General features: G+C 37.5%; 1 protein-coding gene across 4 annotated transcripts in view; it reads right to left on the bottom strand.

Moving 5' to 3' along the window:
* Window positions 1-13,533, bottom strand: part of CDYL (chromodomain Y like) — a 273,528-nt gene that overhangs the window by 76,820 nt on the left and 183,175 nt on the right. The window lies entirely within an intron of this gene.

The raw sequence follows: 13,533 nt of genomic DNA, 5'->3' as shown, positions 1-13,533 counted from the left end.
AAAGACTTGAATAGATATTTCTCCAAAGAAGATATATAAATGGTCAATAAGCCACATGAAAAGATGTTCAACACCACTAGCCATTAGGAAAATCAAAACCACAGTGAGATTTCACTTCATTCCCCCTCCAATAACTACTGTTAAAAAAAAAGGAAATAGAAATCTTTGTGCATTGTTGGCAAGAATGTAAAATGGTACAGCTACTGTGGAAAACGGTTTGGCTGTTCCTCAAAAAGTTAAACACAGAATTACCATATGATCTGGCAATTTCACTTCTAGATATATACCCCAAGAACTGAAAGCAGGGACTTGGACAGGCATTTGTACTCCAGTGTTCATAACAACATTATCCACAAAAGTCGAAAGACAGAAGCAACACAGGAGTCCATCAACTGATGAATGTATAAACAAAATTTCGCATGTGGCATATGCACACAACTGAATGTTACTCAGCCATAAGAAGGAAAGAAGTTCTGATACATACCACAACATGGATGAACCCTGAAGACAAGATGCTGAGTGAAATAAGTCAGCTACAAAAGGACAGATGCTGTTTTTTCGCTTACATGAAATATCTAAACTAAGCAAATTCATATGGAGATTAAAGGTTACAGAGTCAGTGTATGTGTGTGTGATGGTAGTGGAATTATTGTTCAATGGGTATACAGCTTCTCTTTGGGGTGATGAAAAAACTTTGGTAATGGTGGTGATGGTAGGGAAATATTTTGATGTAATTAACGTCACTGAACTGTATACATGAAAGTGGTTAAAATGAAAATTTTGTGTTGTATATAGGTTACCACAAGAAAATATTTAAAATAAAATAGAACAGCTGGCATTTTAGCAATTTCCTTGGAATTAAATCAAGCAAAATGCTAACATTTTATAACTCAGACTATATGAACATGTTTGGCAGATTTTTTTAAAAAAAACATTAAAATAGCTATTTTTAACACTACACTGAGTCCCAGGTGACTGAATTGGCTTTCGGTCACTACTGGGTCAGTACTAGTCAGCTATCATCTTCTGTCCAATCGTCCCTAGGTGACCAGCAGCAGGCCCCAAGCAATCACTGTGCTGTGCTGATGGCACAAGCTAAGAGGGACTAAGAATCTTCCATTGTGAGGAACTGGGTCCTTCAGGGAACATTTGCTTTATCTTAAAAGTATCATTCTGAAACACTCAGTAAAAATTGAAAAGGGTCAAGAGAAAACAATTCTTTGTTATAACAAAATGGTGTAGAAAATCTTTGGGTTATTTACCCCCAAATCTTAAGTTTAAATTCATTTACTCTAAAGCTCCTTAAAAGAAGATGCTACCAATCTTGAATATGATGGTCAAATTTATAAACTCACCCAACATTGCTCTGTAAGCATATTGCTGTTGTGACAATTCTGTGTGCCACCTTTCCAGGTGTAAATGGAAGGGAGTCGCCTCTCTGACTAACACCAATAGAAAACATTTAATATCGTCTACCCATGTATTACTAGAGAAATCCCTAGACTCTGTTGCTGTTACATCTCCAGTTAATATAAAAACCACTAGTTGCTGCTGCAACATGCAGCAATGAACCTTTAGGTGGAAAGGCTACTGCCAAACAGGAGCTCCCTATGGAAGCAAAGGCCTAAGCTCAGCAATTACCAAGAGCACCAATTTCTGGCAGAGTACATGGTGGGACAGATGATGGTTAGATTAATTCTCTGACATCCCAAAATAAAGAGTCTAATTGAGTATAAAGATACACAATTTTACACAATGGGAGAATAATGACTGGCCCCCCACCCCCATCACTCCCCCTATGCTCCAAAAAAAAAAGAATTCACCAATGTACCTAACCTAGGATATGGAAAACTAACACTCAGCTATAGAGCAGACTAGAATTAAATACACATTATTACTTCCATGCAAAAAGGATTAAGAGGATAAAGAAAGACCTTGTTTCATCATAAGATGGATTTCATGCCTAACAGATCTCCACGGATTCAATAATTAATGTCAGATCTGCCTATGGGAGTTCACACAGACCATAATATAGCGAGACAAGAGTTTAAAGTGATTTTTTTTCATGCACCTTTGCCTGTGAATAGTTATTTGTAAGGGAGTAAGTATTTCAATTTAAGTAAAAGATGTACTTCTGGAAAACTCCATGTAAATCAATTTCATGGCAGGAAGGCTTAAAAGTTTTAAATGCAGGGGATAAAGAGATTACCTCTCAAGGGAAAACTAAGTTTCATACTTCTTTCTAAGTCAATTTCCATTCCAAAAGCATGAAATACACCCTTTTCCTTCCCTCTGTTTCCTTAAAGCTGAAGCAAGGGACTGATGGAGTTAGAGTGGTCTTCTGTTAAGAGGTCCTTTCCCCTCCAGAGCCGACATCCCGCTTCAACCTCACTTATGGATATTCCCACCAGGCCCTACTACTCAGCACACTGAGAAGAGGTACACAGGATTAGCCTCCACTGAAGGACAAACAGCATATACCCGAAATTTGAAATTGAAAATTCTGTTGATTCTTCTAATCTGTGTGGCTAAAGTAAATTAATTTCTCGCTCAAACGAATCACCTAGATTCAACAAACTGCTACTGGAACATTAAACCTAAAATTATTTCCAAAACACCCTGATAGTGGTTAGGGAGGAAAACCATCAGCTTGATCACAAGATAAACCCATAATAAATCTTTCTTTAAAATTTCAATCCCTTTCCCTTGAGCAACTGCTCCCCATTAATGCTTCTAAAACTACTATCAAAGAATAGTTCTTAGTCTTTCCCAAAGAATATGTAGCTATCCTTCCAGCACATTATCTCAGAGAATAGAATTTTGTGCAAAATAAACTCTAACAGGGTTATAAAATAACATGTAAAGTGCAGGAGTACAGAATTGCTGATAAGTTCTAAACATTTTAACACTAAGATAAAATGTAGGAAGAAAGGAATGAAAATCCCATTCAAGTTACACTTTTACACGAACATTACATACCACCACACAAAAATTATAAATGACAAATCCAAATAATAATAGCCTTCATTATCCAATGAATCGATAAAGTAACTGAAGTACATTTGTTAGTATTTTAAAAATTCCATCTAAAAAATGAAGATATGAAAGAAGAAAATCCTGGCTTTCTTTAATATTACAAAGTTGATGGTTTGCAGAGTAATGAAATTAATCCAGAAGCATCATTCCAAATACCTAACACAATTTCTTACTTCACTTTTCTAAGCACAAACCCTGACTTTCCCAGGCCCAAACCCTCCCAGGAGATGTGCTACAGGGATGGAGAAGAAAAAGCCTGGACAAAGGGCTCACTATGTATGCATGAACAAAAATCAACAGAACAAAAATCCACGGAGAAACCCACACTGGTTAAAGAATTCGGCATGAGAAGGAACTAAGAGTGACTGCCAGTTTTGCACTTAAAATATAGAACAGTCTGAGAAATAAAAACAAAGGAAGACATGTAAAGATGTTGGTTTACAAGAAAAGGACCCAAATAAACCAATGTTGCAAAATGATCACAATAGAAGAGTATGGCATGGCGTCCTGTGCTGGTTTGAAAGGATATATGTCCCCTAGAAAAGCCATGGTTTAATCTAAATCTCATTTCATAAAGACAGAATAATCCCTATTCAATACTGTATGCTTGAAACTGTAATCAGATCATCTCCCTGGAGATGTGATTTAATCAAGAGGGGTTGTTAAGCTGGATTAGGTGATGACATGTCTCCACCAATTTGGGTGGGTCTTGATTGGTTTACTGGAGTCCTATAAAAGAGGAAATATTTTGGAGAATGAGAGATTCAGAGAGACCAGAGCAGAATGACATAGACATGAGAAGCAGAGTCCATCAGCCAGCGACCTTTGGAGATGAAGAAGAAAAATGCCTTCTGGGGAGCTTCATGATACAGGAAGCCAGGAGAAGAAGCTGGCAGATGACGTTGTGTTTGCCATGTGCCCTTCTAGATAGAGAGGGACCCTGACTGTGTTTACCATGTGCCTTTTCACTTGAGAGAGAAACCCTGAACTTCACTGGTCTTCTTGAACCAAGGTATCTTTCCCTGGATGCCTTTGATTAGACACTTCTACTGACTTGTAATTGGGACATTTTCTTGGCCTTAGAACTGTAAACTAGGAACTTATTAAATTCCCCTTTATTAAAGTCATTCTGTTTCTGGTATATTGCATTCTGGCAGCTAGCAAACTAGAACACATCCCATTATCAATAACCGCATTATCAACACTGGCATCAGCAGTAGTGCTGGTTGCTACTACTTGCTCAGATTTCTTCCAGAAGATATGTGAGTAGGCTGCTAGGATAATTCTAAAACCACAAGCAATGTTGAAAACTTCTCATGGGCGGGCCGCGGTGGCTCAGCGGGCAAAGTGCTTGCCTGCTATGCCGGAGGACCTCGGTTCGATTCCCGGCCCCACCCCATGTAACAAAAACGGAGAAACAGAATACAATAAAAAAACAAGAAAATGTTTAAAAATGCTTCCCTTTCTTCCTTCCTTCCTTCCTTCTATCCTTCCTTCCTTCTCTCTGTCTTTCCTTTAAAAAAAAAAAAAAAAAAAAAAAAAAAAAAAAAAAAAAAAAAAAAAAAAAAAAAAAAAAAAAAAAAAAACTTCTCAGGTTCAGTTTCACACCAATAGCTGGATAATTTAGGAAAACAGAGCATCTCTGTTTTCCCCACCCACCATCTGCCTCCCCCCAAAAAAGAAAAAACAAAAAACAAATAAACAAAATCCATACCAAAGAATTCTGGTGGATCTTAAAAAGCAACAGGTCTTTAGATGAGGAAGGTATGTTTTTCCTCAGTCACTAGAAAAGCAGTTTTCACTATTAAGACCAGTTTTTTTTTTTAACTTTTTAAATGGTATAATGTAACATATATATGAAGCAAAGAAAGAAAAAAAAATAGTTTTCAAAGTACTCTTCAACAAGCAGTTGTTAATTAAGACCAGTTTTTAACTATTAGAAACATAGATGCTTCTAGAGTCAAAAAACGGAGTGATGATCTAAAAACTATTTGAAAGCACTGGAAAGAAACAAAAGCAGGTAAAATCCAGAGGGGATTAGATCCTTGAAATGATGGAAACAGAGTGGCTTATAAGAACCACCAGAGAACCTTCTGTCTGCTGAGTGGGGCTGACAGAGCTTGGGCAGAAAGCAGCTTTCTGAGTCAGAGGACAAAGTTTGGAGTTGATAGAGTAGCTGGAAATGCAGGGAGAAAATCCAGACAGGAGAGTTCACAGAAAGTGGAGTTCCCAAAACCATGTACTGACTCCCCTCAAATCTTCAGCAGACTCCTAAAGTGCATCAGGTCTGTGGAAAGCAACAGTTGGTGTGTCAAGGATCCCCTAAACCACTTCCAAATTAAACAATTCATTAATAGGGCTAACAGGATTTGGCATACAGTCGAATTCTCAGCTATGATTTATTATCCTGGAAAGATACAACATAGAGTCGGCAAAAGGAAAAGGTACATGGGGGGGTAAGTCCAGGGGAAAGCAAGTTCAAGCTTCCAATGGTTGATACCCAATGGAGTCACACAGGACATGCTTGACTCCTCCAGCAACAAGTTATGACAACATATGTGAGATGTTGTTTACCAGGGAAGTTCAACAGAGACTCAGTGCCTTGGGTCTGGTCATGTAGTACCCTATGGCTTATTAAAGTTCAGACAACCAGAAGGAAAGCAAGTGCTCAGAATAAACCACAGTGCTTGTACATGAACCATATGGTTTGCACAGTAAGCCACTCAGTTCTTGTAACAGTGAGAACCCTTCCAAAATCAAAGTTAACAGAAGCCAGTCAACAGCCAATGTTGTAAGCAGGCCTTTCTAAGGAAAGCGCTCAGGCTGGTTATGCTCTTTTCTTTACTGCTGGAGAGTTGGAAAGGCATAGCAGAAATTTTAAGAGATGGAGGTTGTGTTTAAAACAAGCCCAGTTAAAGAGTCCTACTGAAATCTCCACTGAAAATCCAGAAAGGTCCTATGTGATAAGACAAGATTATGTCCAGAGGAATTAGAATATGCCCTAATACCACAATCGTGACGTGCATACCAAGGCACCATGGGACACTGCAAAGAACTAGCAGGGGTACCTGAAAAATATGTTACAATTGAGGGAAAGGCAGAATTACCTGACATCTATCAGATAACAAGCTACAGCTAGTAGCTGGAGGAAGTTCACACAACAGTAGATGGCTCTACATTCCTTTAATGCAAAACTATGTGTTGGCAACTGTTATATTAAGAAGAAAGTGGGTGGGCCAGGGTGGCTCAGTGGCAGAGTTCTTGCCTGCCACGCTGGAGCCCCAGGTTCAATTCCCGGTGCCTATCCAAGTTAAAAAAAAAAAAAAGGGGAAACTACTTAGAAAAGAAGGCAATTCAATTGTGAGAAGTTGGACAGTATGGAACAGGAGAATAGCTCATTATTAACTGGATTATTTAAGTATGAGACAAAAACATTTTTTCTTTCAAAATATGTATGCTCTGAATCAAGCTACTAACTCATTAGGACATAAATATTGAATATTCAATATAAACAGATGCCAAGATGACAATGATGATAGAACTAAATAAGGATATTAATGATAAGATTAAAAATGGTTGAAACACTTGAAGGAAAAGGTTGTCATAATGAATTAATAGATGTGAACTCTAAAGCAGGGAAATTAAACCTATAAAAAAACCATATGGAAATTCTAGAAATAAAAAATACAATATCTTTAAAGAAAGAGCCACTGGAAGATATTAAGGGCAAATCAGAGAAGGCACACAAATGGACACCAAAGATAGAGCATTAAATATCATCCAATATGATGAACATCTAGAAAACAGATTGGGGGAAAAATGAGCAGAGACTCAATGACCGGTGGAAAAATATCATGCTAGGCAAGTGTAACCAATAACATGAGGCTCCCTCTCCCCTCAGTTCTCTATTAAGGTTTGCTGCTGTTCTCCATGAGGGACAGGCTGCCAGTTCTTCTCATCCTCTCCAATTCCAAACTGAAGAGGCCAAATCTCTGATGGATGTGGCTGGGATGTCAGGAGGATTACTCCTTGTGCCTCTATTCATCCCTTACCCATAAGATGGATGCTTTGTCCCATGGGTGACAGGCCAAGAATACCGAGGCACTGTTTTCGCCCCAATTCACTCTTCGAGTAGAGGTTCCACACTGGCAGAGGCAAGCTGAGAAGATCAGAGGCTAAGCCCTACCCAGGGTCAGAGATTCTACCCAGGGAAAGAGGCAGTCCATAAGAAAAGTGAGCTGTTACTCAAAGGAACTGACTTCACTTGAGACAGTTCAAGACTAAGGGTGCTCTCAAAAACAGTAACTGCTTTTAATTTAAAGCAACAAGATAAACCATAGGCCTAGATACCTGAGAGAAGCAGGGACAGCTAGGAAGTATCCTTGTGGGGTATAAACAAAACTCCAAGACTGGCCTCCAAAAGTACTCCTGCCTAAATTTAATTGGATAGGATGATTTAGCAATTAATGTCCCAGACATTGCCCAAAACAATAGAGTGATCAACTGATAGTTGGGTGGGAGACTTGGTATAATACCAGATAAAACCAAGAGGGCAACAAAAAGGTCAGGGAAAGAGACAGAGACACCAAAGGCTTCACTCAACAGGGGAAACAGGTTTCAGTAAAATGGCCTACTTATATCACAAAGCAAATAAGTAAGCAAACAACAATAAAAACAAATTCTGGAATGGGGATGGAGAACCAGTATCTAGAGTTGCTACAATAATATAACCTAAGACGTCCAGTTTACAAAAAAAAAAAAAAATGAGGCATGAAAAGAAAAAAAGAAGACTGAATGACCCATACACAGGAAAAGGGCAACACAAACTACATATGAGAGGGATAAGATGTTGGGCTTAAAAAAGACTTCAAAAAAGCCGACATAAACATGTTCAAAGAACTAAAGGAAAGCATGCTTAAAGAAGTAAGGGAAGGTAGGTATGAAGACAAGGTCACATTAAATAAAGAATACCAATTAAAAGAATCATAACTAAAAACCAAGAATTTGTTGCTAGTAGGCCTGCCTTACAAAAAATATAAAAGGAAAATTTTCAGCGTAGAAACCAATAAACCAGAAGGATATCCAAATCTATACAAATAACCCAAAGAGAAATAGTAAAGGGATTTATATAGTACTAGAGGGTATTATTAATATAATAAATAAAACCAAAAACAAAAGGGGAGGGGGACAACAGAACTAAATATAAGTAACATTTCTATATCTCACACCAAAATAAATTAGAATAAATCTGAGATAGATAATTTTAAGTTAAAGTATATATGGTAAGCTCTAGAGAAACTGCTAAAAAAATCTTTAGAGAAAAAACCATTAAAGAAATTAAAATGTTATTTTAATTCTAGAGAATACTCAATGCAAAAGAAAGCAGTAAAGGAGAAACAGCAGAATACGACGGAAATTTTTTTTTAACGGCAGAACTAATTCCAATTTAATGACACCAAAAGTTAATGGATGAAACAACAAAATCAAAAGGCAAGGATTATCAAACTGGATAAAAATACAATATCCAACTATACGCTGTCAACAGGAAATATTTTAGATTCAAAGATACAAAGAGATTTAAAGTAAAAGATGGGTAATGCAAAAAGAAAGCTGAAGTAGCTATATTAGTCAAATAAAATGAAACATTTAAACAACAAAAAAATGTTACTAGAGAAGGACATTTTATAATGCTAAAAGTATGAAGATGGAGGAGGCACAGGGATGTATCTAAAAGCCAAGGAATACCAAAGACTGCCAGCAAACACCAGAAGCTAGAAGAGGCAAGTAAGAATTCCCTCCTATTCCTGTTGACACCTTGGTTACAGATATCTAGCCTACAGAACTGTGAGACAACAAACACCAGTTGTTTTACCCTATCCAATTTGTGGTACTTTGTTACTGCAGCCCTAGGAAAGTAGAATACCAAACACCCCCCCCCACCACCACCACCATTAACCAATGTAGTAAAGGACAAAAACCACACAGATGCAGAAAAGCATTTGAGAACACTCAACACTTCACCATAAAAACATTCAACAAAGGAACAGAGGAGAACTTTCTCAGCATGTCAAAGGGCATCGACAAAAATGCATGGCTAGGCATGCAACAATGTGAATGACGTGTGGGACACTGGTAAGACAAAATCAGCAAGAAACAACACTGGTATAGTCAGCTTCAGAAAATGCTTATAAGAAAACAGGGGCCTAGATTGTAAGCTTTCAGAGCAGACATATTAATTTCGGAGTGGTGATTATTATTTCTGGATTTTGAGAGGCTGGTTTATATATATAACCTGATATTTAGAGACAAGAATGAAGCCAAACAGGTTGGGGTTAAAGTAATCCAGAACATAGGGGTAAGAAAGACAGTGTAACAGTGTCTGTATTTTAGAACCACACATACTCTTTGAGATCAATGGAAGAAAGGTTTATTTGATCTGGAAATGAAGTTTTCTGTAATGCATAATCTAATTCAACCTATCTGTATAGCTCATTTGAACAACTGAAACACAGAAAGCACAGAATAAAAAAGAGGTCCTTTAATCGTATATAGATTATTATAATGCCTGGATACATCCTATATTAAGCAGATAATCAAAAAGTACTGGCAAAGTCCCGTGAGGGAGGGGAGAGAGAATATGGAACTATTAAACCTAACCATTAGGAAATCACCTGATACTGTGTCAAATTTTAGGGATACCCAAATCAATAGGCCATGCCCTTGATCATGAGGCTTACTCTTATGAAGCTTATGTAGGTAGTGGAGAAGCTTAGATTACCTATAGGCATACCTAAGAGTTACTTCTGGAGGACCTCTGTTGTTGCTCAGATGTGGCCTCAGTCTCTTTAAGCCCAACTCTGCAAGTGAAATCATTGCCCTCCCCCTTACATGGGACATGATATCCAGGGGTGAAAGTCTCCCTGGTGATGTGGGAGATGACTCCCAGGGATGAATCCAGATCTGGCACCATGGGATCAACAATTATATCCTGACCGACAGGGGGGAAAAGAAGTGTAATTAATAAAGTATCAGTGGCAGAGAGAGTTCAAATAGAGTCGAGAGGCTACTCTGGAGGTTGCTCTTACACAAGCTTCAGGTAGACCTTGCTACCTATCATAAACCTGCCAACCCCCAATCAGGACCATTCCAGCTAATTCTAAAGAACACCTAGGGCAATATATAAAATTCCACAAGAGTTCCATGCACTAGAGTAACTTGTCTGAAACCTACCACGTCCAGATATGTCCCTGGTCCAGGTAAGTCCTGAAACCTAGCCCAGCCTCTTGAGAACATCAGATAGTTTCATTTCCCTATCCCATATTAGTGACAGACCCTTCCAACAGCAAAAATTTAGAATTGCCATAGCCCAAACAATTCCAAAGAGAGGTATGGAAAGATCAAAGGTGATGGTGGAATTATACATAGAAGACAGGACTTAACAAATGAATATGAATGCTGACTCATTAATGATATCTTTTTTAGTCTCCAGTATTTTAGAGCAGCTAGAAGTAAAAACCGAAAATTGTGAAATAGTAACCCATGTTGAAGTCTGAAATATGTTCTATAACTAATTGTGGTGCTGTGCTTAGAAATTTATAGCTTTTTTGTATATATGTTACTGTTCACAAAAAAGAAGGAAAAAAGTTGATTGTGATGATAAAAAAATATTTAAGCCCCCTACTGTCTATATTCTGGAGGAGCTAGAAGAAAAAATATGAGAGGATTGTATGGTAGCCCATGACATACTCTGAGATGTCCTATAACCACTTTTTGAAGAGTGCTTTGAAAACTATTGCTTTTTTATTTCTTTGCTTTCTATATATGTTATACCATACAATAAAAAAGTTAAACAAAAAGAAAACATCACAGCTAACATCATATTCAGTGGTGAAAGACTGAAACAATTGTCCTTAACATCAGGAACAAGACAAGGATGTCTGCTTGTCTGCTTTCCCCATTTCTATTGAATATCATACTGGAGGACTGAGTCAAGGCAGGGCAATTAGTAAAGAAAAAGAAGTAAAACACATCCAGTTTTTGGAGGGAAGAGGTAAAACTATCTCTCTGTTCAGATGTCAAGATCTTATAAATATAAAATCCAAAGCAATGCACAAAATACAACTGAGAGCTAATAAATGAGTTCATCAAGGTTGCAGGACATAAGAGCAATATACAAAAGTCAACAGTGGTTCTATACACTAGAAACAAACAATTCAAAGGTGAAATTAGGAAAGGTTCCATTTATAAGAACATCAAAAAGAATAAAATACTTAGGAACAAATTTTAACAAAAGCAGAGCAAGTCGGGTACACTGAAAGCTGCAAAGCATTATTTAAAGAATTAAAGAAGACCTAAATAAATGGGAATATAGCTCATGTTCATGGACTGGAAGACTTACACAATATTAAGTATTAAGATCACAATACTCCTCAAATTGATCTAAAGAATCAAACAACCCCTAATAAAACCCTTGATGATTTCTCTGTAACAAGGTCATTCTAAAAACCTCACGAAAGGACCAAGAAGAGCAAAATTCATCCTGAAAAAGAACTTGGAGGATTCACACCTCCCAATTTCAAAACAATACAAAATTGTAGTAATCAAGACAGTGTGGTACTGCCATTAAGGGCAGACAGATAGCTCAATGGAATAGAATTGAGAATCCAGACATAAATCTAAACATTTATGGTTAATTGATTTTTGATTATGTGCCAAGACAATCTAATGGAGGAAAAAAGTGTCTGTTCAACATCTGGCATTAGGACAACCAGATTCCTACATGCAAAAGAATGGCGTTAGATCTCTACCTCACATCGTAAAAAAAATTAAAAATAGAACAAAGACCTACATGCAAGAATAGTTAAAACTCTGAAACTTTCTGAAGTATACCTAGGTCTAAATCTTCATGGCCTTGGATTAGACAATGGCTTCTTAGATATGACATAAAAAATGCAAGCAATCAAAGAAAAATTAGATTAACTGAACATCTTCAAATTTACAAATTCTTGTTATTCAAAGGACACCATCAAGACAATACAGAATGGGAAAAGCATTGCAAATCATATCTAATTACTCTAACGGTCAAGTATAGATGTATAGGATCTAGCAATATCATTCCTATATATTTACTCAAGAGAAAGAAAAGACATGTCTTGACATAGTTTTGTATACAAATGTTTATAGCAGCATCATTCATAATAGCCAAATGGTGTAAAGAACCCAAATGTCCCTTAATTAATGAATGGTTAAACAAAATATAGTACCTCCATAACATGGAATAGTATTTGGCAAAACAAACACAAAAACAAAAATAAATGACACACCAGTACACACTATACATGCTACAATATGGACAAACCTTGAAACATTAGGCTAAGCAAAAGAATCCAGTCACAAAAGACCACTTAGTAATGGTTATTTCTATGAAGTGCCCAGGACAGGCCAATCTATAATCAGTAGATTAGTGGTTGCTTTGGGATGGGTGTGGGGGTTGGGATGGTATGGAGAAGGCAGCAGAGTGATAGCAAAATAGTATGGAATTTCTTTTTGAAGTGACAATGGTCTAAAATTGACTGTGGTGTTGGACGCAAAACTCTGCTTACACCAAAAACCACAGAACTATTCAACTTAAATGGCTGAATTGCATGGTATGCAAATTAATCCCAAAAAAGCTGTTTTTAAAAGGCAGAGACAAAATAAAGACATTTTCAGATGAGTAAAAGTGAAAAGATTTTGCTGAAATTATGTCATGAATTATGAAGATTTCTACCACTTGAAAGCTGAGTTAGATTTTAATCTTTTCACGGGTGGTAACAGAAGACAAGAAACCACTCACCAGAAACAAAGTACTTTATCACTCACATTAGTTAAGTTATCAGAGTATAAGCATTTTCTTGTACAAACCTGAGCCCCAATTCTCACAGAGTGATATAAAGAAGGCCAGAGGACACCTGCCCATGAAGAGGGTTGCATTACAGGTAAGGAACTTTGAGCTTACGGAATCAAAATCTTTTATTAAATGGGCAGTAAGCATGCCTGCCTGTCTTATCTCTATTGTCCAAGGTTGTAAGCCAACCTGCCCCTCTGGTCTGGGGGAGATCCTATCTTTGTCTCCAAGCCTTTTTGCTACACCATCACTGAAAAGACAGTCTAGACAAAGGAAGGTAAGTGTCTCTGCTCCCAGGGCATACAGAAATAGAAGAGACCCACAGAGAACTGTCTTTCTATGACATCTTGGATTCTGACAAATTTCCCTCTGAGTACACTTCATCAGCCATTCTGATCAATCTGACCAACAGAGGCTGGGACCAAATCCATTTCACTGTCTCATATAACACTTAAAATTGATGCTATGACCAAAAGGACTCCAAGTAGCAGGATGAGGTCATCTGCAATACTGAATTTGACCAGGCCTCCCAGTGTCCTGAATCCACACAGCTGAACAAATCCCATGAACTATCAGCATCTAACTTACAAAGCCAGTTTCTGTGCTCTTCC

This window comes from Tamandua tetradactyla, chromosome 25, assembly GCF_023851605.1.
Source record: "Tamandua tetradactyla isolate mTamTet1 chromosome 25, mTamTet1.pri, whole genome shotgun sequence".
In the NCBI taxonomy this organism is placed as follows: Eukaryota; Metazoa; Chordata; class Mammalia; order Pilosa; family Myrmecophagidae; genus Tamandua; species Tamandua tetradactyla.
The sequence above is the reverse complement of the archived record's forward strand: the minus strand, read 5'-3'. Positions and strand labels throughout refer to the sequence as shown.